At 57.4% G+C, this 27,400-nt stretch overlaps 2 long non-coding RNA genes across 3 annotated transcripts; one reads left to right on the forward strand and one right to left on the reverse strand.

The window, feature by feature from the left end:
• Window positions 1–1,660: 1,660 nt before the first annotated feature.
• LOC143694833 (uncharacterized) lies at window positions 1,661–7,484 on the forward strand. The gene is made up of 2 exons (XR_013183554.1): window positions 1,661–3,240; window positions 3,629–7,484. It is a non-coding gene; the product is annotated as an uncharacterized LOC143694833 (long non-coding RNA).
• Window positions 7,485–9,866: 2,382 nt separating this feature from the next.
• LOC143694834 (uncharacterized) lies at window positions 9,867–13,934 on the reverse strand. 2 transcript variants are annotated; one of them, XR_013183556.1, is made up of 3 exons: window positions 13,579–13,934; window positions 12,183–12,550; window positions 9,867–11,227 (listed from the first exon to the last, which is right to left on the reverse strand). It is a non-coding gene; the product is annotated as an uncharacterized LOC143694834 (long non-coding RNA). The 2 variants fall into 2 exon arrangements; XR_013183555.1 differs by lacking the exon at window positions 13,579–13,934 and having other exon boundaries at window positions 12,183–12,915.
• Window positions 13,935–27,400: the final 13,466 nt, after the last annotated feature.

Raw genomic sequence — 27,400 nt, forward strand, 5'->3', positions numbered from 1 at the left:
AAAGCTACAAATCACACTAAATGTTGTATTTTAATTTCTCAGCACTGCTGCTGAGAAAATCCCAAGGGAAGTCACGGGCTGAGGATACTGCACATCATTTCATTCCTAAGATGGCAATGTTCCCTGGATATAACAGACATACCCTACCACTCACTTAAGATTAAGTGACTTAGCTGGCTCACAACCCAATATAAAACAGTTAAACTGAGAAGATTCAATCACTTGGGGAAGAGTTGCTGTGCTGTCACTCCCGTGCTGTCAGTATGTGACATTAATATTAATAGTAAACCTAAAGGTAAAGGGAGAATAATTGCCAAGGGAAACTAAGAAGATGAAATAATCTCAGAGTTCAAAGAACAGAATTGCACCAAATGTTTTCTGGCATTGAACAAATCTGGAGAGATTTTTCAATGTTTACTCATTTTGAATGTATGAAATTGAGCAAGATTTTGGGGCCTGAATTAGTCTTTAGCACAGTGGTGTGCAGAGAAGTCTTTATTTTGGATTTGGCAGCAGGATGATTTAGGTTGCTTTGGAGGGGTTGAGGAAGGAGAAGATGACAAAAATAACCTGGCATCCAACAGCATTTAAATCCAATATTTTACTTATCCGCACCTTGAGAAATTCCCAATAATTCCGTATCTGCAGCAAGCCTGCCTAATGTGTGTTTCTCGTAATGCAGTGGCATTGCCAGTTCCCGTGGCAGGAGCAGGCTGTGCCCAGGGGCAGCCCGAGGAGCCAGGGCGGTTCCAGGGCCAGGCATCCCTGCGAGTGCGGGCGTTCAGCGGCAGCCCCGGGCAGGTGAGAGCCCTGGTGGCTGTGCTGGCTCGGGCAGGGCTGTGCTGGCTGTGCTGGCTGTGCTGGCCCAGCCCCGGGCAGGTGAGAGCCCTGCTGGCTGCACTGGCTCGGGCAGGGCTGTGCTGGCTGTGCTGGCTCTGCCCTGGCCCAGCCCCGGGCAGGCTGAGAGCCCTGCTGGCTGCAGTGACTCGGGCAGGGCTGTGCTGGCCCAGCCCCGGGCAGGTGAGAGCCCTGCTGGCTGCAGTGACTCGGGCAGGGCTGTGCTGGCCCAGCCCCGGGCAGGTGAGAGCCCTGCTGGCTGCACTGACTCGGGCAGGGCTGTGCTGGCTGTGCTGGCCCAGCCCCGGGCAGGCTGAGAGCCCTGCGGGCTGCACTGGCTCGGGCAGGGCTGTGCTGGCTGTGCTGGCTGCAGTGACTCGGGCAGGGCTGTGCTGGCTGCACTGGTTCGGGCAGGCTGAGAGCCCTGCTGGCTGCACTGGCTCGGGCAGGGCTGTGCTGGTCCAGCCCCGGGCAGGTGAGAGCCCTGCTGGCTGCACTGGCTCGGGCAGGGCTGTGCTGGCTGTGCTGGCTGTGCTGGCTGTGCTGGCCCAGCCCCGGGCAGGCTGAGAGCCCTGCGGGCTGCACTGGCTCGGGCAGGGCTGTGCTGGCTGCACTGGCTCGGGCAGGGCTGTGCCGGCTGTGCCCCCGGGCAGGTGAGAGCCCTGGTGGCTGCACTGGCTCGGGCAGGGCTGTGCCGGCTGTGCCCCCGGGCAGGTGAGAGCCCTGGTGGCTGCACTGGCTCGGGCAGGGCTGTGCTGGCTGTGCTGGCTCTGCCCCGGGCAGGCTGGGAGCCCTGCTGGCTGCACTGGCTCGGGCAGGGCTGTGCTGGCTGTGCCCTGGCCCGGCCCCTGCCATCCTCCCGAGCAGGAGCTGGGCAGAGTCACCCATCCTGCCTGCCTGCGGCGAGGAGAGCCCCGCGGGGACTTTCCTCTGCCGAAAGATCCTCAAATGCTAAATACCAAACTCGCGCTTGTTCAAGAAAGAATCACAGCTGCTGGTGGGTGTAAATAAAGTATTAAAAAACAAAAAAGAAAGAAAGAAGTGACACACATACACAGAAAAAAGCATTCATTATTTCCATCAAAAGTCCTGCCAGAGATCTTATCACTATTGCTAAAGTAGCCTGCGCTGCCAGAACTCATCAGATGTTTGCCTTGAATTGGTGTCATAATGCCACTTTATGGTTCTTTATAAAGAACACGTTCCATGGCATGCTTATATCCCACTCCTAGACGTGATATTTATATTCAAAATATGCAGAATGGCCGAAGTTCAGGGCTCTTTCTGTGTTCATTATTTGCTGTCGGCTCCCCCTGTTTACCCCAGGAGCAGTTTACCTGAGAGGCTGTGGGGTGTGGGCAAGCACACAGCACAGGGAGAGCAGCTCTCTGTTCCTGTGTGCAGCACTGGCTTCTGTGTAGGTGTGGTGAAACAACTTTTGGAGCCATAAATGCAATCTTGATAGCACTTGCATGGAAACAGTGCTATTGTATGGTAATGAAACTGGTGTAATCAGCCTGGAGCGAAACTGGTGACTAATTCAAAAAGCAAACTTCCTGTCTGCAGCAAAAGCCCTTCTGGAGAAAATGCCTTTTCTTCAGTGCCCCTGGCACTGTGTGACACTGCAGCCTTGCCTCTGCTGCTGGGAGTGCTCGCATACACAGATAATTCTCACTTGGGCTCTTGCATTTGTTTGATTCCTGGTCTCCTGGCCAGGAGCAGAGTCTGACTGCCAGTGTTGTGTCAGGGCAGGGGGAAGGAAGGAGTGTTCCCCCTCTGGGGATGAGCTGGGACAGTTCAGGGGTGCCCGAGAACCAGCACGGGGGTGCCCTGGCCATGACTCCCCTGTGTGGGGAGTCACTGCAGCCTCTGCCTCTGCCCAGGGCTGGTGCTGGACAGCTCTGCTGGGGCTCCTGGTGGCTGCTGAGCTCTGGGGAATTTCCCACTCCTCAGCCAGCCGAGAGGGACACCAAAGAGCAGATCTTGGCAAGGATGGCATCGTTCAGCTCTGAGCTGTGGGCTGTGCCTTGTACAGTGCACAGGATAGCTCTGCAATACCCAGCAGAGTTCTGCTGCCTCGGGCCCTGGAAAGCATTCAGGTGTAAATATTGATTGCATTTGGGCATTTCCAAGTAATCTGGGGCTGATCATATCAACGAAGGAGATAAGGATTTTTTGAGACCCTTGTTAGGCTCAGTCTGACCCTTGTTAGGCCCAGCCTCAATAGCCTCCAATTCTCATGCAATCCTTAAACACAAGGCCATGTTTTCTGATTGTTTTACAGGGGCTGCTGCTGTTTCTGGCTGGTCAAGGCTGCAGGGATCATTGTGCCTGGGCACTGATTGTGTCACCAGCCTAAGCACTGTTTCATCTTCCAGCCTGCAGCTGCTGGGCTGGATCAAGGTGAGTGTGGGAGCAAAGCAAGTCTTGCAACACGTGGCCCTGCAGATAACCCACCCAGCAAACAGCCCTGATGGGCTCTGACAATGAGCAGATAAGGCCGGTGCTGCTGATAGCACCAGGTCTGTGAGCCATGCTCGATATTGTCGGGCAGGGCACTCAGGAATGCTGAGGTGACCCCTGGAGGGTTTGGGTGAGGGCTGCTTGTTGTCACAGGCTGTCAGGACACAGGCTGTGTCCCTGGGGCTGCTCACCCTGTGCCATGAACCCACTGCTCGGGCTCCTGGGGGCCCTTCTGCAGGCCACAGTCCACAGCTGTGGATGGGAAATGTGAACACTAATGGATGGAGGTGCATTTCCATTTCTGTGTGCTGCATTTTGGCATCAACAGCTCCATGAAGAGGACACCACTGCCCACCAGTGTTGTGACCTCCCCTGGTGGCACCAAACTGCTCCCAGCAAAACACACCCAGAGCTGTCCTGTCGTGGGAGAAGTGTTGCCTTGCCACATGCCAGAAAAAACAGGGTAAAACCAGCTTCAAACATGAATTGGTTCTGTTTGTGCTCCATCCCTTGCCAAGGCTGAGGGACCTGCAGCAGAGTGCCAGAGACAGGTCCTGCAGGTCAGGAGGATGGACACTGGCCCAGCAGTCCTGCCCGAATGGAAGCACACCAGTGTGGGATCAGGAGCTGGCCATTGTGAGGGGGAAGCAAACACAAGGCACTTTATTGGCAATAAGCATATTTCCCAGGACAGAGTGGAATTCAGCTGGTTTGTCCCACTTGCAAACAGCCAACGAGAGCCCTGATCCTAGGAGCTGTTCCAGTGAATCCTGCTAACACTGCCCTTCACTTCATTCTTGGCTGCTCAAGCAGAGATGAACTTTGAGGCTCTCTCAGTATCACTGAGACAGATGTGGCATTTTAACAGTGTCAGCAGGACAAAATGTCAGGATGGTCAGAGTTTCAGTTTCCCTCCTTGAAGGATTTTTGCCAGGGATTCCCCCAGCACAGAGCCTGTAGCTGCTTCCCCTGCCAGCAGATCCTCCCTGGGTAGTGGTGAACTAGAGCTAAAACTCCATGCACCCTCACAGATGGCATCCAGGCACAAATGTCTGTCAAAAACCAGTTTATCAAAATCACTGACAATTCTAATTCTGCTCTCCAGAGTGCTGACAGCAAACTCGATAGCATCAGCAAATTTTGGGTTTACACTCTGGTTTTCAAGGCACTAATACAAATCCAAGCCATAGACAAAGCTCTGGTATGTCTTCCAGTTTCATGGCAAACTACTGACGCATCAGAAGTTTTTACACAGGTTATTTATCTTCTAGGTGTTTTCCCAGGCTGTTTGATGAGTGCTGTAGTGTTCAGCCAGGGCTGTGGGCTCTGAGGTGACTGACTAATGCAAATAGATATCCAAGAGTCGGGTTGGATTTCAGTGTTAACAAGTGCCTTGGAACCTGTCTTTGTTCAGTAAACAACATATTTCATAGTTTACATCAGATTGAATCCTCCTGCAAATATAAACAAATACATTCATGGAACAAGAAAGTAAACTCTGTGGCACTCATGGCTGCAGTGACTAACCAATTAAAAAGTCTCTTTATTGTTGACTGTTTAAATCAAAGCACCCAACCCTGAAGTGCAGAGCACCTAAAGCAAGAAGTGTCTGGGGTCTGCACAGCCTGGAGAAATGTTTGGAAAGGGCTTGGGACCCCGTGATTCCTGGGATCTGGAAGGAATGTGTCAGTTCTCTGTGTCGTGAGCTCAGTCTGCACTGTCATTGCTTAAATCGCGGTTTTAAAGCTCCTGTAAGTCCTCCTGATGACAGACTGCTGTGAAGGGCTCAGGCTGGGCAGGGAGGGTGCCTGTCCTTTGGGGAGGGGGCTGCCTGCTCCTGCCAAGCTCCCAGCAGGCTGGCAAGGCTTGGCACAGGGACATGGGCAGCGTGGGGACTGCTCTGTCTGCTGGGTCACACCTGTGGCAGCACTGGCAGCTACAAACACCCCTGAGCCTGAGTCACCCTCCAGCAGCACCCAGAGCCTTTCCTGCCACTCCAGGCACTGGAGGCAGAGCTGGGACATTTGACAAGGTGTGCTGCTGACTCAGCTTTGGCAGCTGCAGCCAAATCTCACCATTTCCTGAGCCATGAACAGAATGAATCAGTAGCAACCCAACACACCCCACGACTCAAATCACACTGGCTGTCCTTCTGCCATGCCAGGAGAACACCTTACATCACACTGGGTGTCCTGCTATGCCAGAACACCTTACATCACACTGTCTGTCCTTCTGCCATGCCAGGAGAACACCTTACACCACACTGTCTGTCCTTCTGCCATGCCAGGAGAACACCTTACATCACACTGTCTGTCCTGCTATCCCAGGAGAACACCTTACATCACACTGTCTGTCCTTCTGCCATGCCAGAGCACCTTACACCACACTGGGTGTCCTGCTATGCCAGAACACCTTACATCACACTGGCTGTCCTTCTGCCATGCCAGGAGAACACCAAGCTCCACACCCTGCATCCACCTCAGGGAGGGCCAGCTGGGAGGGCTTGGGACACCCCCATGGGCACTCAGCTGCCTGAGAGGATGTCCCAGCACTCTGCTGAACACACCCTGTGGCTTTGGGTAGCCCTGATTGGGAAAAGGAGCCAAAGTCACCTGGAACATTAAAAACCTCGGTGAATGGTAGTGCTGCCTCTGTACTGTAGCTGCACCAGCAGTCTGCAAACAGACAGCCTGTGTTCTTACTACAGCTACTTCACTTCTAAAATAGCATTCTGGTAGCAAAAGTACCATTTCAAAGTAAAGTTTGGTGTAGATAAGGACCGAGGCACCGTTCCTACTCCTACTTACCGTATGGAGAAGCCAGTGACTGTTACAGCTCTGCCAATGACTGAGCTCACAGCACAATGAAACTGGAAATAGTGTTTAAGCCTTGACAGTATTTAAACATTTAACTCACCGAGCCTGGTGTGAGTACACTTCCTCAGCATTAAGAGATCTATTGCTTAATTAATGTTTTATGGCAGTTTGCATATATAAAGCACTATATATGAATGCTGAGTATGATTCAGTTGTCAGTATCTGAACATGAATTACATTTCACACAGGGTTTGGGAGAAGAAATTCCATAACATTAGGCAAAATGGCTTATGCATTCCCAGTAATTTTACATAAAATCTATTCATAGTGCCCATTGACTGGAAACAATATATGGGATTCTTTTAGTTGAACTACTTAATTCAGCAGATAACCACTGCTGCTCCATAGTTCACAGATGAGAATGTGAGGGAGCAGCTGAGGCATCCAGCTGAACTGGATTAATGACAAAGGAACCTTTCAGAGGACAGAGGGGACCCTGTCCACTGTGCCCACAGCACGGTCAGGGACTGGAAGTGACCACTTGGAGCTGAGCAGTAAAACCGAGACCTGATCCTGGCCTGGAAGCTGATCCTGGACTGGGAGCTGATCCTGGCCTGGGAGCTGATCCTGGCCCAGAGCTGATCCTGGCCCAGAGCTGATCCTGGCCTGGGAGCTGATCCTGGCCTGGGAGCTGATCCTGGCCCAGAGCTGATCCTGGCCTGGGAGCTGATCCTGGCCTAGAGCTGATCCTGGCCTAGAGCTGATCCTGGCCCAGAGCTGATCCTGGCCCAGAGCTGATCCTGGCCTGGGAGCTGATCCTGGCCCAGAGCTGATCCTGGCCCAGAGCTGATCCTGGCCTGGGAGCTGATCCTGGCCCAGAGCTGATCCTGGCCCAGAGCTGATCCTGCCCCAGAGATGATCCTGACCCAGAGCTGATCCTGACCCAGAGCTGATCCTGGCCTGGGAGCTGATCCTGGCCCAGAGCTGATTCTGGCCTAGAGCTGACCCTGGCTCAGAGCTGATCCTGGCCCAGAGCTGATCCTGGCTCAGAGCTGATCCTGCCCGGGGAGTTGATCCTGGCCCAGAGCTGATCCTGGCCCAGAGCTGATCCTGCTCTGAACCAGCCCAGAGGCACAAGGAGTTGTGGGACACAGCCAGGCCTGAGTGGTCCTGCCAGATCCAAACTGTCATAGTAATTTTTTCTATATTTATTTAAATTGGTATTGTATATTCATATACATAAATTTTGAGTATATATTTAAATATATAAATATAGATTGTGTGGTTTTATATGTAATACATGCTATACATACATTTGTCTTTAATGGAATACAACTATTCCACATTAAAACCAGATCTAAAATCCTACATTCTCTACAGTTTTTGCTATTCTGCCCTGGGAATTACAGGCATCATTCCCCCCCACCTTGCTTCCCAGGGACTCTGTGGCCTGAGCCCACCACCCACAGCTCAGCCCACAGCCAGGCTGGCTGCCTCCTCCCACAAATCATCTTTTTCTTTCTTTCTAAGGTTTTCTGTTCCTGCTAAAATCGTTATTCCAGTTTCCAGCTCTTCCTAAATGACTTGCAGAAGGCAGTGACAGGTTGCAATTTGAAATCCACTTAGCTGGGTTTTTCTGTGAATAATCCTGTTTGACAGGCTTTCCTGCCCTCCCTCCCTGTCATTAGGCAGGGCCACAGCTCGGGCTGTGCCAGGAGCAGGGAATGCTTTGGTTGGGGACAGAGGGGGATTTGCAGCTCCTGCAGCCGAAACAGAAACAACAGAGCTGCTGTCTGGAGCCCAGCTGAAAAGCAGCTTGATTGGTTAGATACCATGAGTATCTATTAATTAATGCTTGAGCTGACATTTCAGCATTGTGCTTGAGTAACTTGCTCTGTGAAAAGTTGTAATTTTATTCATATAGTTTTTAACAATGATCTATTAGATATGATGAATCTCCTTTTTGTCAGTGCTTATGTTAATGCATTCCAGTGGCAGGGATGGGGCAGCCACAGCTTCCCTGGGCAACCTGTGCCAGGGCCTCAGCCCCTGCCAGGGAAGAGCTGCTCCCCTGCCCATCTTTAGGAACTCGGGGAGGACAGCCCGAGGCAGGGCAGGGCACAGCATGGCACAGCATGGCACAGCATGGCACAGCACAGCATGGCACAGCACAGCATGGCACAGCATGGCCCAGCATGGCACAGCATGGCACAGCACAGCATGGCACAGCACAGCATGGCACAGCCTAGCACGGCATGGCACAGCACAGCATGGCACAGCATGGCACAGCATGGCACAGCCTAGCACGGCATGGCACAGCACAGCATGGCACAGCATGGCACAGCATGGCATGGCATGGCACAGCATGGCACAGCATGGCACAGCATGGCACAGCACAGCACTGAATGGCACAGCATGGCACAGCATGGCACAGCACAGCATGGCACAGCATGGCACAGCCTAGCACTGAATGGCACAGCATGGCACAGCATGGCACAGCATGGCACAGCATGGCACAGCACAGCATGGCATGGCACAGCACAGCACAGCATGGCACAGCACAGCTGGCACAGCATGGCACAGCATGGCACAGCACAGCATGGCATGGCCAGTGGCTGCTGCCCTCCTGCCCTGCAGCCGTGCCAGGCCCCAGGGGCCATGTGGAGCTGAGTGCATGCACAGCTCTGCAGAGTGGGGCTGTCCCCTGCAGCCAGCCCTGTGCCTGCCCGGGGACTGCTGGGCTCACAGGGCCCTGCCCATGGTGCCCTGTGGGATGGCCCTGCCCTGGATGCCCCTCAGGGTGGCCCTGCCCTGGATGCCCCTCAGAGTCCCCCTGCCCAGGGTGCTCTGTGGCAGCAGGGCCAGGACCCTCCCTGGGCACAGAGCCCGCACTGAAGGCAGCAGCAGCAGCAGCAGCAGCAGCAGGAGCAGGAGAAGGAGCAGGAGCAGGAGCAGCAGCAGCAGGAGCAGGAGCAGGAGCAGGAGCAGGAGCAGGAGCAGCAGCAGCAGCAGCAGCAGCAGCAGGAGAAGGAGCAGGAGCAGGAGCAGCAGCAGCAGCAGCAGGAGCAGGAGCAGGAGCAGGAGCAGGAGCAGGAGCAGCAGCAGCAGGAGCAGCAGCAGCAGCAGGAGCAGGAGCAGCAGCAGCAGCAGCAGCAGGAGCAGGAGAAGGAGCAGGAGCAGGAGCAGGAGCAGGAGAAGGAGCAGGAGCAGCCCCTGGAGCAGGGATCCCCAGCAGCCCTGGCGTGTGCCAGGAGATAACACCCTGCCCAGAGCTGAGACTTGGGCTCTGCCTTTCTTCTTGTAGTTTGCTTCCCAGATCAAGCCCCTGCCCTGCAGAGGTGCTGCCAAGACCGTGACATTTTATTGCAGTGGCATTGTGCCACTGCCCTTTCCAAGGCAGAGAAGTTCAGTCTTTTCAGCTAAGCTTTTGACAGGAGCTTTGAACAGCTGGAGTGAATGTGGGGAGCACTGCAGTAACCGTGTTAGCTTCAGCCTGAACCACACACTGCATGCATTTGCACTGCTGTGGCCCTTCATGTTGAGGCAGTCTGGGAAAATTAATTTATTTTGCTTCTTATTGATTAGTTTGAAAGGTTTTTGCTTACCCTGTGCTCTGTAAGAGATATAAAGCCAATTATTTTGAAAAACTGATGGGATTTTCCAAATTGTAACAGACACATTTATTGCCATCCTATTTAAGAACAATTTGCCTCACATCAAATTGTCCCAGTAATCGGCGCACACGGCACATTCACTTGGAGATGTTTATTATTCTGGAGGGGAGAGAGGGAAATAAAAAAATAACCTCCTGTTGCCTTTTAATTGCTCATTTCCTGCTCGAGACAGCAAATGCCATTTGGCTGCTGCAGGAGAGATAAATGGGTGGGCTGGGTTCTGCCTGCTCCGAGGAGCCAGAGCTTTGTTCATTAGCACAGAACCAAGCGGAAAAATAATCACTGGCAAAGCCAGCCAGAGGCAGCATTACTGTCTTAAGCAAGGAATAAATGCAGATTATTTCCTCCAAATGCAGAAAGGTTCCAGAGCCACCTATGGTGGCACTAATTGATTCCGTTCCCCTGTGCTGCTGCTGAGCACAAAGAGCTGTGTTAGATCCGGTGACCCAGGGAGTTGTGGAGCATCCTGAGCTGCAGGGGACCCCGAGGACCATCATGTCCAGCTCCTGGTTGCTGTGGGGTGGACCCTCAGTGTGAGGCTGGCTGCTCCCTGGCAGGGCAGCACAAGCAGCCTACGTGCAGCCTCTCAACATTTTTAGCACAGCAATGCCGTGAGTGTATTTTTGTTTGTGTTATAAAATCTCTGCCTTTAATTTGAGTCTGGAATGGGTTTTAGATGCAGTTATATTTAAAAATGAAAAGAACAAGACCCCACAAACAAGCTGCTGCTCCTCACTCAGAACTGGTAGTCAGGGAATCAAAAATGAGGGTCCAGTTTTAAACAACATTCAACGCCCCGAACTAAGGAGCTTAACCTGCTGGGTTTAACAGAAAGATCATTACAGTAATTGGATTACAGCTCACACCTGCAAGGAGAACATGAGAGCCTCCAGGTCTGCCTGGCCTGGCAGACAGATGTGAGTTAGGACACAGTGACAGCAGGCTGGAGCTCCAGAGTGGCACAGATTTGACCAGCCAAGATAACCCAGCACGGTTTCCTGAACACTGGAAGGAGCCTCCTGGCCCTGCTGGGTTTGTGACACCAGAGAGTTCTTCCCTGCAGGAGGGCAGGGATGCACTGCAGAAGTGCTGCAGTTCATGGGATGGAGAAGGTCAGACTGGAAACCTTCAGTGATCTCTTCTGGGTTTGGATTCCTTGAGTGTAAACTTGGAGTTTACAGCAAGCAGAAGTGCAGCCCAGCTGGGCTGGCCCAGCAGAAGTGACAAACGCAGCAGCCCTTGTAGGAAGGTGCAGAGCTCAGTGCCTCGTGCTCTTCATTGCAGAGATAAGGCCCTGAACAGCCCCATCCTGGCGGGCAGGGCTGCCAGCCTTGCTCCATCTTGTGCAAGATGTGATGAATCACATCCTGGGCGAGGAGGGGAGACAGCACGGTTGAACCAGCCACAAATCCTCGAGGTGCTGGGGCAGACAAGGCACTGAAATCCAAGGAATATCCGAATGCCAGACTGGTTTGTGTTGCAAGGGGCCTTAAAGCTCACCCAGTCCCAGCCCCTTCCACTATCCCAGGCTGCTCTAAGCCCTGCCTGGCCTGGCCTTGGGCACTGCCAGGGATCCAGGGGCAGCCACAGCTGCTCTGGGCACCCTGTGCCTTCCCACCCTGCCAGGGAACAATTCCCAATTCCCAGTCTGCCATCCATCCCTGCCCTCTGGCAGTGGGAGCCATTCCCTGGGTCCTGTCCCTCCATCCCTTGTCCCCAGTCCGTCTGCAGCTCTCCTGGAGGGGGCTCTAGAGGCACCGGAACGGGCTCAGGGGTCTCTCTGGAACCTCCTTTTCTCCTGATCCCTCCGGGCGGGGGCTCAGGCAGCACAGGCGGTGATGGCAGGGACAGATGGCTCTGACCGGACCCGCTGCACTGTCCCTGCCCCGCTGTCCCTGTCCCCGTCCCGCCGCGCCTGGGGCCCCAGGAGCATCCTCCCCCTCCCCACCCCGCGCATCCCCCGTATTCCGTTCCCATCCCGTTCCCATCCCGTTCCCGTCCCGCTCCCCTCCCATCCCGTTCCCGCTCCCATTCCGCTCCCGTCCCGTTCCCGTCCCGCTCCCATCCCGTTCCCGTCCCGCTCCCATCCCGTTCCCATCCCGTTCCCGTCTCGCTCCCCTCCCATCCCGTTCCCGCTCCCATCCCGTTCCCATCCCGTTCCCATCCCGTTCCCATCCCGCTCCCCTCCCGCTCCCATCCCTCTCCCCTCCCGTTCCCGTCCCGTTCCCATCCCGTTCCCATCCCGCTCCCCTCCCGCTCCCATCCCGTTCCCATCCCTCTCCCATCCCGTTCCCATCCCGCTCCCCTCCCGTTCCCGTCCCTCCCGTTCCCGTCCCGCCGCCTCCCCGGTTCCTCCCGGCCGCGAAGAAGCTGCGGACGCCGCGGGCGCCACCTGGTGCTGCCGGGGCCGGGGAGCGGGGCCGGGGCAGCCGGGTCCCTGAAAAACGGAACCAGGAACTCCAAAACCTGGGGCTTCTTTCCCAGTCCTAGGAGCCGATAGCATTCAATTCCTTCCCGCTGAGGATTTGACGGTAAATGGCGGGAGGCCGACCAGGGCAGAGCGTTCTGTGCGTTTTTACCGCCCTGGGATGCAGAATCCCTGCAGGAGTCACTGACCCCGCTGGGCTGGGGGCGACACCAGGGACGCTGCTCCGCTGCGGCCATGGATCCACAGCCGTGGGCACCGTGCCCGCTGTGCTGAGCCGGAGAGACCCCCACGGGGCCCGTCCCCACGGGCCGGCAGCCCCCGGGCTGTCCTGGCTGCACGGAGCGGAGATGGGAAGGAAGGCCTTTGGTGGGATACTGGGAAGGACAGCAGAGCCGTGGGGACAGGGCAGCTGCCAGCACAGCGCTGGGCCAACAGCCTGGCAGTGCCCGGGGTTCCGCAGAGCCCCCGGGATCCCGCAGAGCCCCCGGCCCTGGAGCTCCCTGCACGCCCCGAGCACCGCGGGGATCCCTCCGGAGCTGTCCGGTCCCATCCCCGCGGGGATCCCTCCGGAGCTGTCCTGCCCCATCCCCTCGGGGATCCCTCCGGAGCTGTCCTGCCCCATCCCCTCGGGGATCCCTCCGGAGCTGTCCTGCCCCATCCCCGCGGGGATCCCTCCGGAGCTGTCCTGCCCCATCCCCTCGGGGATCCCTCCGGAGCTGTTCCCCCCCATCCCCTCGGGGATCCCTCCGGAGCTGTCCTGCCCCATCCCCTCGGGGATCCCTCCGGAGCTGTTCCCCCCCATCCCCTCGGGGATCCCTCCGGAGCTGTCCTGCCCCATCCCCTCGGGGATCCCTCCGGAGCTGTCCGGTCCCATCCCCTCGGGGATCCCTCCGGAGCTGTTCCCCCCCATCCCCTCGGGGATCCCTCCGGAGCTGTCCTGCCCCATCCCCTCGGGGATCCCTCCGGAGCTGTCCTGCCCCATCCCCTCGGGGATCCCTCCGGAGCTGTCCTGCCCCATCCCCTCGGGGATCCCTCCGGAGCTGTTCCCCCCCATCCCCTCGGGGATCCCTCCGGAGCTGTCCTGCCCCATCCCCGCGGGGATCCCTCCGGAGCTGTCCTGCCCCATCCCCGCGGGGATCCATCCGGAGCTGTCCGGCCCCATCCCCTCGGGGATCCCTCCGGAGCTGTCCTGCCCCATCCCCGCGGGCCCGGGGCACAGCCCTCGCTCTCTCCTGCCCGTGCAGGATGTGACAAGCAGCGCTTTGGGTGCCGGGTGGTTTTTCTCCCCCCACCCACGTGTGCAGCCCTCGGAGCCCGGCCGCTGCTGCCTCGCCGTGGCTCTTGGCCAAACGTTACTCACCACACGGTACAAGACTTTTATATTTAGCCGGTGCAGAGACAATATCACCAACTTAAAAATAGGTATAGATGAGGCTGCAGCTCTCGTGAACGGCTCTGGGTGCACGGGAGGGGCCGCGGCCGCGGTCAGCCCCGGGCAGGGCGGTGTCGGTGTGGTACCCAGCACCACGGCCCTGTGCTGCCACCAAGGCCAGAGCCACCTCTGCCCTGGCACATGTGGGTGGCACCGAGCCTGGCCGGGCGCTGAGGCGGGGATGGGCACGGCAGCCCTCGAGAAGGGAGCCCCGTCCTCCCAGGGGCTCCTCTCGGGTCCCGGCCGGCTCTCGGTGCCCCCGAGCCCCGCGGAGCCTGCGCCGCGCTGTCACCATGGAGATGCCGGCAGCTCCGGGCCCTCCTTCGGGGGAATGCAGAGCAACAGAAAGGCTGCTTTGCAGCAAAATTATCGGCAGTAATTTTTATTTCTATTTAAATTATGATTTTCATTCATCCCCTTCTCGTTCTATACTGGACACCCATCCCAGTGCTGCTCTGACCGGGCTGGAGCCCTGCTCTGCCCAACACGGACACTGTGCCACCCACAGAGCCAGGCCTGGCTCCCCTGCAGCCTGGCACATGGGCAGCCTGTGCTAGGGACAAACTGGCCTCAGCCGTGCCTGTCCCTCAGAGCCCCCTGTCCCTGGGGCAGCCCTGCAGTGCCAGCCCTGGGACAGCCCTGCAGTGCCAGCCCTGGGACACCCCTGCAGTGCCAGCCCTGTCCCTCAGAGCCCCCCATCCCTGGGGCAGCCCTGCAGTGCCAGCCCTGTCCCTCAGAGCCCTGGGGCAGCCCTGCAGTGCCAGCCCTGTCCCTCAGAGCCCTGGGACAGCCCTGCAGTGCCAGCCCTGTCCCTCAGAGCCCCCCATCCCTGGGGCAGCCTGCAGTGCCAGCCCTGGGACAGCCCTGCAGTGCCAGCCCTGTCCCTCAGAGCCCTGGGGCAGCTCTGCAGTGCCAGCCCTGTCCCTCAGAGACCCCCATCCCTGGGGCAGCCCTGCAGTGCCAGCCCTGTCCCTCAGAGCCCTGGGGCAGCCCTGCAGTGCCAGCCCTGGGACAGCCCTGCAGTGCCAGCCCTGTCCCTCAGAGCCCTGGGGCAGTGCCAGCCCTGGGGCAGCCCTGCAGTGCCAGCCCTGGCAGGCTCCACGAGGGCTGCTCAGGAGGGGAGGCAGCCAGAGCTCCTTCACAGGCTTTGCACATGGCTGTGCTCCCCATAAAGGGGCTGAATCTCTAGAGCAGGTTTCGCAGCAATTGCCTCTGTTTGGAATGTTTCACAGGGGCTTTCACACCCCTCCCTGAGCCACCCCATTCCCAGGTGTTTGGCTGAGGGGTTCACCCGGGGCATTCACCCAGGTCCCCAGTGCCATCATACCCGTGGGACATTGGGCTGCAGAGGCCAGAGGAAGGGAACACCCCACTCTGTGCAGTGCTAAAGACAGCGAAAATCCGAGTCAGGGTGAGACCAGCTCCATGGAACAGTGACAGACATCATTCTCGGCCGACACTTTGAAGGAGATGATGCTGCCTCGAGCTGCCCAACAGTTCCTGGGCTGCTCCTGAGATTCTGAGGGGAATGAGAGCGCAAGTGGCAGAAATAACCCATGGTTCCCACAACTCCCTCCCTGCACGAGACAGAGCAGCTTTGGAGGCATGGGCCCATCAGAAACAGCAAGCCCAGCTGTTGCCAAGCATCTGTGAGTGGTGGGCAGAGGCAGCACTGAGGCACTGTCAGTACCTGAGGCACTGGAAGCCAAGGGATGCATCACCATTCCCACAGGAGTAAAACCCTCCACGCGAAACCGTGCTTTGTCGTGTATTTGTAAATTGGTTTGTGAGACATTGTTTAGGAGCCCACATCATGAGACCATCGCTCTTTCAGTGGGATTAGGAAATTGTTAAGATCAGGAGGAGCAATACATCATCTTTCCAAAAATAGAACACCTCATGATTTTAGTGTGACTCCTTGTTACTGACACACGTGAACAGCCCATGGTACCAGAGCCCGTCCCTCACCCTGCTGGGTTCTTGGAGAATGTGACATTTGCCCTGCTCCATCCCAGCGGATTTCCTTTCCCATGGGATGCCTGTTTGCTGAGTGTGCTGCTGCAGCTCTAATCTGCACTTCCCAAACATCACGACTCCTTCCTCAGGGTTCCACCCACCCGGTTTGGGGGTGCTCATCCTGCCGTGCGTGGAGCAGGGTCTGTGCCTGCACACAGGCGCCTCTCCCCGAGCCCCTTCCCCTGGCCCGTGTGCCCCCGGCTCCCCGGGCTCCTTCCCTCTGCTGCCACGGGAGCTGGCACCCACAGCCCCTGCCAGCCCCCAGCTGGGAGCCCTGCTGCGCTGGCTCTGCCAGCCTGGGTGCCAGGAGAGCAGAGGTCAGGATGCCGAGGGCTGGGAGCTGCCAGCGCCGTGCCCAGCCCAGCCCAGCCCGCCCTGGGCAGTGCAGGGGCTGCTCGTGGCATATGGAATCCAGCACCCAGGCTTGATTCCAGCCCACGAGTTTGCCTGGCAGAGCTGCTGCTGCTCATGGAGTCCAGCTGGAGACCAGCAAAATCCAGGAGGTTTCTGAGCAGGAGAGACACAAACCCTTCAGTTGTGCTAAGTGGGACTTGCCTAAAGCGGCAGCGGGCTTGTGTCCATGAGGGTGACACAGAACTACCTTGACGTCTCCTTGCTTCAGCTCCTTACAGCTCTGACATATTTTCCCTGAGTTTTTATAAATAACAAGTGCAGAACACACAGTGGTTGTAGAGAACTGGCTCTAGCAGCAAATCTCCCCTAATGGTTTCAGCTCCCGTGGGAAGAGGGATTCTTATCCTCAATGCATTTGTCAAAGAAGCTTTGCTAAGATATAAAATTAAGCTACTTTTTTTTTTTTTTTCTTTTTAAATGGTACTAATCAGCTTAACACCGTGAAAGACACCATGGAGAAGTTGCTTTGTAATTTCAGGAAACCTTGGAATGCTGACCTCCCTGTGGGATTGCCCCAGGGTGCTGTCTCCAAAGCTGTGTCGGCAGTGGGAGGGCAGGGAGATGCAGAGGGACAGGTTGTCCTTCCCAGCCTCTGCCAGACATTCCCTGGGTGGGGCTCAATGCACCTGGGATGGACATGGGGACCCAAGGTAGCATCCAATGTCCTGGGGTGTCCCCCCAGTGCTGGAGGGTCCATCAGAGCTGAGCTCCTTGCTCACAGCCGGGGGAAATGTTTCACTGCTGTTGGCCTCTGGGGCTTCTCCAGGACAGGTTTTATGGCAAAGGCACATCAGTGCAAGAGGGGACGTGTCCTGGCCCTGGACTCTTTGATTCTGGTACAAACAATTCATCTGTTTAATTTAAGGGAAGCTTGCCCATAATTATTCCTCCCCAAAGCCTGGACAGGAGCGTCTGTGTGCTCCCAGCTGCCTGCAGGATCACAGCATGGATCCTGTCCTTCAGCTGCAGCCTGGGCACTGCAGCAGCTCCTTGCTGGCCAGCAGGGGAAAAAACCTCCGTGTTACTCAAATAAAGCTGCAGATAAATATGGGTATTGCAATGGAGCACGCCCACCCCCTTCCTCCTGTGCTGCTCCAGCCCTTCCATGTGCATTCCCGGCTCCTGGGGTATTTATAACCCCTGGGAATGGGTGGAAATGTGCATCTCCAGGAAAGCACGGGGCTGCTGTGCAGGGCTGGGGCAGCAGGGCTCAGCCCAGTCGGGATCAGCCCTCTCCCGCAGTGTGAAATCACATTTCCAGGAAAGGGATCCTGCTGCAGGTGTCTGGGGAGCATGAGGGGCAGGAGCAGCAGTTCCAGAGGTGGATTTCCAGCCTCAGGCAGTGACTGCCCCAGCAGAGCTGAGGTGCAGCAGCTCAGGGACATGTGGAAGGGAAGGGAGAGAAAAACAAGAGAAGTACACACAGCAAGGTTCCTCCTTCCTTAGGAGGTTATAAATGCAGTCTTTGGAGGCCCAGGGATGCTGATTAACTTGCACAGGCAGATAAAGACCTTGACATCAATTAAATACTGCTGATGAGGTGAGGTCAATAGTAATTATAACCTGCTCATATCTTCACACATTAGAGACATGTTTAATCTTTTTATTGAAAAGCTTTTTCCTGAAATGAAGTAGTATGATAATTTCCTGCAGTGTCCTGTTTCTGATTAAGCAGGTGGAAAGACAGTGGATTGCACCTCATCAGCTCTGCTTCTTTCAAGTTCCTGCTAAAGAAATACCTTTAGGGCTTGTTTGCTGTTTTGGCTGTTAATTTTTTAAAAAAGTCTTTTAAGTGGCTTTGAAAAGGAGGCTCACACTTCTATCACTATTTATACCCTTTCCAACACGAGCCTCAGAGCCCACGGCAGGGACCATAGGACAGCAGCGTTTTGTGTTTGCCAGGGCAGCCCCTGCCGCGTTTCTGGCTGCTCTGTGTGTCCCTGCTGTGTGCCGGGATGCTGGGCGGCTCGGGAGGAGCGGCGTGCCCGGGGCTGCAGAGGGAGCACGGGGAGCTGCACAGGGAGGGAGCCGTGCCTGTCCCGAGTGTTCCACATGGCACAGAGGGAGCAGCACAGGGAGGGAGCTGTGCCTGTCCCCAGTGTCCCACAGGGAGCTGTGCCTGTCCCCAGTGTCCCACAGGGAGCTGTGCCTGTCCCCAGTGTCCCACAGGGAGCTGTGCCTGTCCCCAGTGTCCCACAGGGAGGGAGCTGTGCCTGTCCCCAGTGTCCCACAGGGAGCCGTGCCTGTCCCCAGTGTCCCACAGGGAGCTGTGTCTGTCCCCAGTGTCCCACAGGGAGCTGTGCCTGTCCCCAGTGTCCCACAGGGAGCTGCAGAGGGAGCCGTGCCTGTCCCCAGTGTCCCACAGGGAGCAGAGGGAACTGTGCCTGTCCCGAGTGTCCCACAGGGAGCTGTGTCTGTCCCCAGTGTCCCACAGGGAGGGAGCTGTGCCTGTCCCCAGTGTCCCACAGGGAGGGAGCTGTGCCTGTCCCCAGTGTCCCACAGGGAGCTGTGCCTGTCCCCAGTGTCTCAGAGGGCACAGAGGGAGCCGTGCCTGTCCCGAGTGTCCCACAGGGAGCAGAGGGAGCCGTGCCTGTCCCCGCACACGCTCTCTGTCCCGAGTGTCTCACTCAGCTCTGCCTGTCCCCAGTGTCCCACAGGGAGCTGTGCCTGTCCCCGCACACGCTCTCTGTCCCCAGTGTCTCACTCAGCTCTGCCTGTCCCCAGTGTCCCACAGGGAGCAGAGGGAGCCGTGCCTGTCCCCACACACGCTCTCTGTCCCCAGTGTCTCACTCAGCTCTGCCTGTCCCCGCACACGGTCCCTGCTCCGTGTCTGAACGCGGCAGCTGCGCTCGGGCTGCCCAGGGCTGGTTCCAGCCCCGCAGGGCTCTGGCTCCCAGGACAAGCCCAGGAAGGAAAATCACGGCTTTTCCTGTGCTCCACGCCCGGGCGAACGGCAGCAGCGGGTGCCATCGAGGGCAGGGATGGGCATAGGTGGTGCCAGCTCCTGCCAGCGCTGCTGGGCCTTCTGAACGAGTGACCACGCCAGAGGGGTTCAGCCAGCCCTGTGAAGCACCTGTGAAGCCTGACATCCCTTAAGCCAGGCGGTTCGGAGAGGGAGCAGCGGCTAAACACAGCCCTGGAGCAGTGAGAGCAGCAGAGCTGGGGAAGGGCTTTGGATGGGAGCTGGGAACCGGGAGCGCTGCAGAGGGGGTTCACGCATCGCTGCCGGGGCCGGAGCGCATCCAGGAAGGGCAGAGCCGCTCCCCCTTGGCTGCGGCCTGGGAACGCTCCTCGGCCGCTCCTGGCCCCGGCTGGCAGCGCTGCGGGCTCCGGGGAGCGGCAGCCGCGGAGGGCACGGCAGGCAGTGCCCGGGGCTGCCAACCGGGACCGGCCACGGACCGCGCTCTGCCAGCGCCCCGGGCCGAGCCGGCAGCTGCCCTGGGCTCCCCGGGGCTCCCCTCGGCTCCTGGGCTCCCCTCGGCTCCTGGGCTCCTGGGCTCCTCTGGGCTCCCCGGGGCTCCCCTCGGCTCCCCTGAGCTCCTCTGGGCTCCCCTCTGCCCCTGGGCTCCCCTGGGCTCCCCTGGGCTCCCCTGGGTTCCCCTGGGCTCCCCTGGGCTCCTGGGCTCCCCTCGGCTCCCCTGGACTCCCCTGGGCTCCCCTGGGCTCCCCGGGGCTCCCCGGGGCTCCCCTGGGCTCCCCTGGGCTCCTGGGCTCCCTGGGGCTCCCCTGGGCTCCTGGGCTCCCCTGGGCTCCCCTGGGCTCCCCGGGGCTCCCCTGGGCTCCTGGGCTCCCCTGGACTCCCCTGGGCTCCCCTGGACTCCCCTGGGCTCCTGGGCTCCCCTGGGCTCCCCTCTGCCCCTGGGCTCCCCTGGACTCCCCTGGGCTCCCCTGGGCTCCCCTGGGCTCCCTCCACTCCCGTTCCAGAGCCTGTGCAGGGGTTTGTCCACAGCTTCTGTCACCTCACGCAGTGGCAAGAGCCATCAGGAGCATCACTGCTCATGCTGTGGGCACAGCAGAGCCAGGGGCTGTGCTGGTGCCCGGGGTTCGGGACCACAGCAGGGCTGCCTGCCCACATCTGGCCTTGTGGCATCATCCCGGGGCTGTGGTCACGAGGAGAGTCCCTGCTCGCCCAGGATGGACCTGCTGTGCCCACCAGGAGCTCCTGTAGCTGAGCTGGAGCAGCTGCAGCTCCCACAGACTGGGCTGGGATCCCTGGCACACCCACGGCAGGATGGGCTAATGTGGTTTTTGGATCGTGTTCCTTTAATGGTCACTTGGCACCAAGAGAGGTGTATTAGATGTGTCAGGGAAAGTTTATATCCCAGTTAAGTGGCTTTCACAGAGAGCTGATGGAGTTAGTGCTTCTGACTCGGTGCTTTGCTGCTCCACACTTCCCCCATGGTTTGGGGTACCCCCAGCACTCCTTGCCACTCTCCTGCACTGATGGCACCATCCCCTGAGCCCAGGGGCAGCTGGGGGAGAAGCAGACCCTAAGGGCACCGAGGCTCAGATCCAACAATGGGCACAGGGATTGAAACACTTGTGTGGCTTTGGTGACCCTTGGGGGAGGCAGGGAGTGCCCAGCCAGGCTCAGGGCGTCCTGCAGAGGAAAATGGCAGTGCCAGAGCCTCATGGCCTCGCTGAGGTGTCACTGCCACCTGCCCAAAAAGGCACCTCCTTCAACTGGATACAGCATGTGGGCAGCCCTGCAGGTCTGGAGCTGATGGAAATGAGCACCACACTTTAATCCATTCAAAGCAGAGGCCTTGTAAAGCACTGGAGTCTGACACAGCTCTCGGGGGTTATGTAAAGGAACTGTTCACAGCACGAGCTGACAAATATCATGTACAGCATCTAACAATTAGATGGCACTGAAATATGACTCATTTGCACTGACTCCATGTGGATGTTTCTACCCTTACAGTGGTACCGGGAAAGAGGAGCAGGAGCCTCTGGAGGAGCCCCAGGCTGGGTGTCCCTGTTCCCATGGTGGTTCTGGGGCACACACCCTGCCCAGCCCCAGGGAACGCAGAGCTGCAGGCAGCCTCTCACCTGGGCTGTGGGAAGAGGGGAGCTGGGGCTGCTGCTGGGAGCACCCTGCTCCAAAATCCACCTGGGAACCTCCATGCCCAGAAAGGCTCCTCTGGGCAGCTCTGCTCGTGCCCTGTGCCCGGTGCAGCTGCAGATGCTCAGTCTGTGCTCAGGGGCGGTGCTGGGATCAGCCACAGCGCCGTGTGAGCCTGGCTTGGTGTGCAGCAGGCAGGACCGGTGCTGGGGCTGTGTTTCACCACGTGCAGATTGCTCCTGAGGTTTGCAGGGCACATCCTGTCATGAGTTAACTGCAGTTTATCTTATCTGAGAGGCAAATTCTTCTGTTTGCTATTTTAAACAACTCGGCCAAAGAGGCAGAGCAAAGCCCAGGATGCAACCCCTCAACTCTTGGTGCCGGATGCTGACCAGGGCAATGGGGCAGAGTGGCTCTGGCTCCTCTTTCCTTCTGGAGCTTTCCCACCAGTGTGAACTCACTGATGCTTCTGGATCTGCTCCTGAGCCTTGTGGGTACAGGGGCTTCATGGCAAGGGACAAAGGCCCCATTTGTGCACTGCCAGGGCATAGTGTTTTCTGCCTGCCACCTTTTACAGCAAAGTATCAGGAGTTTGTGTGTCTTGGAGCTTCAGGGACATGTGCACGCAGTTACACACACACATCCCTTAGATCCATCTGTGTGTAGCTGATGGTGTATTTTTAGCTGTGGTGTAAGTTGATCCTGTTCGTGAGCTCTGGTCAGCGTGACTTGATCAAGAAAAGAACAACTGAAATTTGTGTTTCTGTACATTCAATAGAGGGGATTCGTGTCAGAGGGTTTTCTAAGGAATCCTGTCCTGGGCTGAGGGTAAAGCAGGTGAAAAGGCAGGGCCACCCGTGGTGCCACCAGTGTCACAGCCCCAGCTCTCAGTGCTTTAGGAGACGCTCCCGCTGACCCACACCAAGCGCCGCAGGGCCTGGCTCTATTCTGGGTACAGGTAGCTATACTTAGGGCTGAGTCATCCCTCCCAGTATCACTTACAGGAGAGATTTAATGAGCAGAGCTGGTGGCCAGAGCTGGTGGCACGGGCTGGGGGCTGTTCTGGAGCCTCTGAGGCGGTGGCAGCAGCCGTGGTGGTGTGGGCACAGCCCCAGCCCTGCCCCAGCCCCAGCCCCAGCCCAAGCCCCAGCCCTGCCCTGCCCCTTGTCCCCGGCTGAGCCCGCTGTGGGACAGGGGGTGAATTGCAGCTGGCAGCAGAGATGGAGGTGCTGTCACTGCCCAGCTCCATCCCTGCTGTGGGCAGGGCACCCAGGAGCCCCACGGCGTTCTAAAGGCAGCATCCCTCTGTGGAGCCATTCCCTGATGTCACCACGGCCTGGCAAGCCACAGAGAGCTGCTAAATCCAGCCAAAATTTCAGCTCTGCTTCCTCTTGTGCATGCACCAAGGGCAGCTGCTTATGCAGCATTCCCTGGGGACTGGGACTCACCGGGACTCACTGGGACTCACTGGGAGTCACTGGGACTCACCGGGACTCACCGGGACTCACCGGGACTCACTGGTATTTAACCTCTCTCGGCTTGAGCAGCCCTGCTGGTGGCCCCGGAGCCGGAGCAGCTGTCAGAGCACTCAGCGAGGAACGTGCCCCAGGGCTGTGGCAGGGCTGGATCCGCTGGTGGTGCGGCACCAGCCCTGCCAGCACGCTGCACCGAGAAATGTTTTCCTTTGCAGATTTATCCCAATGCAGCAAGGGAAGGGTAGAAAACATTTTCCTTGAATCACAGCCAAAGAGACAAGTCAGCTCCTCCATCTGCTCCCCGCGAGGCTCTGCCTGTGGATTTGCCTCTGTGGGTCTCTCTGGACCTGCTCGCTCTGCGTTCTACAGGACACCTGTGGGGCAGGTTTCTCTGATGTTCTGCTGTTCTCAGTTGTCTCAATCGAGTGACACTTTGCCCAGAGTCTGAAGGAGAGGAAACAACCCAGGAACAAAGGAATATCTTGGTGAAAAGCTGTTCTAATGGTAGTGAGAGATGGCTTGAAAACCCAGAGTTTTATTCTGAGTCAAGTCCCTCAAGTAATATCTGAATATTGGCATAATTTGTTTTTAAAAGTGTTTAACTTTATTTTTAGTGTGTCAATGTCAAGGTGAATGACAGATTTTCAATCTTCCCTTGGCTCCTCCTGCTCCGTGCTCTGTGCTCAAAGCTCCCCTCCATCACCCTCCGAGGGGCCAGGAGCCCCTCCACGGGAGAGGAGGAGGAAGAGCAGCAGGAGGAGGAGGAGGAGGAGGATGAGGAGGAGGAAGATGAGGGGGGTACTGCACCCCCCGGGGCCAGGAGGTGACCGAAGGGGGGTGATGGGATGGGGTGACCAGGGGTGATGGGATGGGGGCCAGTCAAGGTGATGAGACTGCGAGGGCAGGGGGAGGAAGCAAATCTCCCAGCTCCCTCCCTTCCCCAAAGGACTTTGTTTTAAAACAAGTAGTCTTTTAAAAATCTAGGGCAAGTTAGCCTTCTGCCAAAATTAGTCTTTGTGCAGGAGCATGAGAAGGAATTTTAATGGGTAGCTGGTATGTGGGGACGAGGGGAATGACTGCTTTTACTATCTAAATGCTGTTTAAATAAGGCTGTAACATCAAACAGCTTTGCCACGCTCGCAGCTCTGTTTTACAGGAAGCATCACTGCCACCGCTCACAAATACACAAGAATGTTAAACAACAACTTTTTACTTGTGCCAAACGTGTCCTGACACATTGCTGAGGAGGAGGAGGAGAGCTGCAGTGCCAAGGCAGCTCGGGCAGCACCCGGGACCTGCTTCCCTCTGGCCTGGCTGCTGTCCCTGCGCTGGAAGCTGCCACAAACCCCTGCGAGGCCATTTGTGCTCCTGGACTGGCCCAGCTGCAGCCAGGGAGAGCAGGGAGAGGGGAAACCCATCCTGCTGCACCCATCTGGGTCCTGGGGCCCTGTGCTGAGCCCACAGTGGGGATGGGGGTAGCGATGGGCCAGTAATACCAAACAAACAAACGATTCTCCCCCTACAGTGCAAAGCTTTATTATCTCAATGCATGACTGAACTACTCTGGTGTTGTTACTGAGGATACTAAAACTCAATAATCTGGTAAGAATTTAACTTCTGTGGAGTCTTAAAAGTACTCTTTAATTCTGAAATTAGCAATAACATAATATTTGGTATTAAAACTGTGTTATAATCCCCAAGAGCTTCTCCCAGCTGGGTCGCAGAGAGGCCAAGTGAGCAAATCCTCATCTGTGGGTCTCAGGGCTGTGCCCCGAGCCCCTGGCATGTGCATTTGGGATGCTTGGCTGTGTGCAGGAGCATCCCTTGCCCTCCTCTGCCAGTCCCTGGGGTCTGTTTGGGTGATAGCAAGGCTGGGTGCCCCTGCTCAGCCCCTCCACGCCTCTGCCTGGCCCCAGCCCCTGACACTGTCCCAGCGCTGGGCCAGCCCCGGCTCCACGGCTGGGTCACTTCTCAGTCACTGCCTTGGAGAAAAAGCAGTTCCCCACAAAAGGCCATTATTCACAGTGGAAGGAAGTGCATTTGTGACCAAGCAGCCTGGCTCCCACAGGGAAATCTCTGTCAGTCCATGCCTGAATGCCAGCACAGCACGGGGCACAGCCTGGCACCCGCCAGGAGCCAGCCTGGCTGTGGGCACTTCCAGGGCAGGGGCAGCCACAGCCCCCTGAGGAACCTGTGCCAGGGTTATAGCAGCCTCTGTGTTAAAGTTAGGGCTGGTTTTGGTTAAGAATCGAGCCAAGAGGGGCTCTCAGCCTGCAGGGGAAGGTCCCTGGGAGCAGCAGGGGTTGAAGGTCTCAGTCTGACCCAGGCCATGGCCCCAGCTCAGCGAGGAGGGTGTGGGGCAGATCCTGGTGCTGCTGCGTGGAGGAGCCATAAAGCAAAGGGAGAAGTCTCCTATGAATTATTAACACAAACAGCTCTGCTGTTCCCTGGCTGTGGGGGAATGCCAGGAAGGGTGAGTGGTGTTTCCAGCACTCTAAATGAGCAGATTTTCTGATGATCATTCAGGGATGCAGGGATGCTCCCACGGGCAGGCAGCAGCCACTCAGGGCCCTGGGAATGGGTTTCCTGGTGGGAGCCTCTGCCTGGTTCTCCTTTGGAATATCCAGCTTGCCCTGGGGCTGCAGGACACGGTGCTGGTGGCTGTGGCAGGCCATGGGTCACTCCCAGAGGGGTAGCCCCATGCCCAGGGAGCACTGAGTGGGCTGCGTGCCCCAGGGACACAAACACAGCCAGCACTCAGTGTCCTCTCAGTCCCCACACAGGAGCTGGTGACACCCACAGCCAGCTGCCACAGAGCCCTGGGTGCTCCTGTGGGTGCCACAGACACAGCCCAGAGCCCTGGGTGCTCCTGTGGGTGCCACAGACACAGCCCTGGGTGCTCCTGTGGGTGCCACAGACACAGCTCACAGCCCTGGGTGCTCCTGTGGGTGCCACAGACACAGCCCAGCCCTGGGTGATCTGTGGGTGCCACAGACACAGCCCAGAGCCCTGGGTGATCTGTGGGTGCCACAGACACAGCCCAGCCCTGGGTGCTCCTGTGGGTGCCACAGACACAGCTCAGCCCTGGGTGCTCCTGTGGGTGCCACAGACACAGCCCAGCCCTGGGTGATCTGTGGGTGCCACAGACACAGCCCAGAGCCCTGGGTGATCTGTGGGTGCCACAGACACAGCCCAGCCCTGGGTGCTCCTGTGGGTGCCACAGACACAGCTCAGCCCTGGGTGCTCCTGTGGGTGCCACAGACACAGCTCACAGCCCTGGGTGCTCCTGTGGGTGCCACAGACACAGCCCAGCCCTGGGTGCTCCTGTGGGTGCCACAGACACAGCTCACAGCCCTGGGTACTCCTGTGGGTGGCACAGACACAGCTCACAGCCCCTCCAAGCTGCCCTGGGTCTCTCCTGCCTCACCCTGAGCACCTCCAGCTCCATGGGCTGGGCAGCGCTCTCACCTCACTGCCTGTGATTGTTTGGGGTAACCCCACAGGTTTGGGTAGCCCCCCCAGCCTGTGATGGTTTTGGGTAACCCCACAGGTTTGGGTAACCCCCCCATCCTGTGATGGTTTTGGGTAACCCCACAGGTTTGGGTAACCCCCCCAGCCTGTGATGGTCGGGGTAACCCCACAGGTTTGGGTAACCCCCCCAGCCTGTGATGGTTGGGGTAACCCCCCCAGCCTGTGATGGTTTGGGTAGCCCCCCATCCTGTGATGGTTTGGGTAACCCCCCCAGCCTGTGATGGTCGGGGTAACCCCACAGGTTTGGGTAACCCCCCCAGCCTGTGATGGTTGGGGTAACCCCCCCAGCCTGTGATGGTTTGGGTAACCCCTCATCCTGTGATGGTTTGGGTAGCCCCCCAGCCTGTGATAGTTTGGGTAACCCCTCAGGATGTGTCCCCAGCAGTCTGGGAATGGGAGAGGGCTTGGGGTGGGTGAGAATGGGGCAGCAGGTGAGCCTGCTGCCTCTGGAACTGCACAGGAGTGACCCTTGTTTGTGCCACCTGCTGACCCCAAACAGCACAGAACCATGGAATGGTTTGGGTTGGAACAGACCCTAAATCCCATGCAGGGCACCCCTGCCATGGCAGGGACACCTCTCACTGTCCCAGGGGCTCCCAGCCCCAGTGTCCAGCCTGGCCTTGGGCACTGCCAGGGATCCAGGGGCAGCTGCTCTGGGCACCCGTGCCAGGGCCTGCCCAGCCTCACAAGGAACAGCTTTCTTCCAATATCTGATCTCTATGTACCTTCCCTCAGTGTAAAGCCATCTCCACATGCCTCCTTTGTCTTTGAAGGCTAAGCATCACTCATTTATTCACTTTATTCACTTATTTCGATTCTCATTTGGTCTGCCTGCTTCCTCTCAAGGTTTTAAATTGCATGTATTCTGCAAGCCTTTTATTACCTATTTTTAAAGACATACCACTGCCGGAAGAATCTCCTGGAAGCATGAATTACCAACACAAAAGGCAGGAGGAGTGTTTCATAATGCTACTGGGGCGGCTCCAACACGAGCTGCTCGGTGCAGCCAGCAACGCTGGGGCCACACTTCTGCTGCCACTAAAAATAGTTGCAACTTCAAACCCAAATATATTTTTGTTCATTAAAATTATGGACAAATAAGAGGATTTTTTTTTACTCTTTAATTAAAGCAGCTGCATAACCTGAGTGTAAATAAAAGGTAGCACTGTCCTTGCAGGTGTTGCAGTCAGGTTTCAGTAGTGTTCACAAAGAAATTGAACTTAACAATATTAAAATCACAGCACACCAG

The sequence above is a fragment of the Agelaius phoeniceus genome, chromosome 10, assembly GCF_051311805.1.
Source record: "Agelaius phoeniceus isolate bAgePho1 chromosome 10, bAgePho1.hap1, whole genome shotgun sequence".
NCBI lineage: Eukaryota > Metazoa > Chordata > Aves > Passeriformes > Icteridae > Agelaius > Agelaius phoeniceus.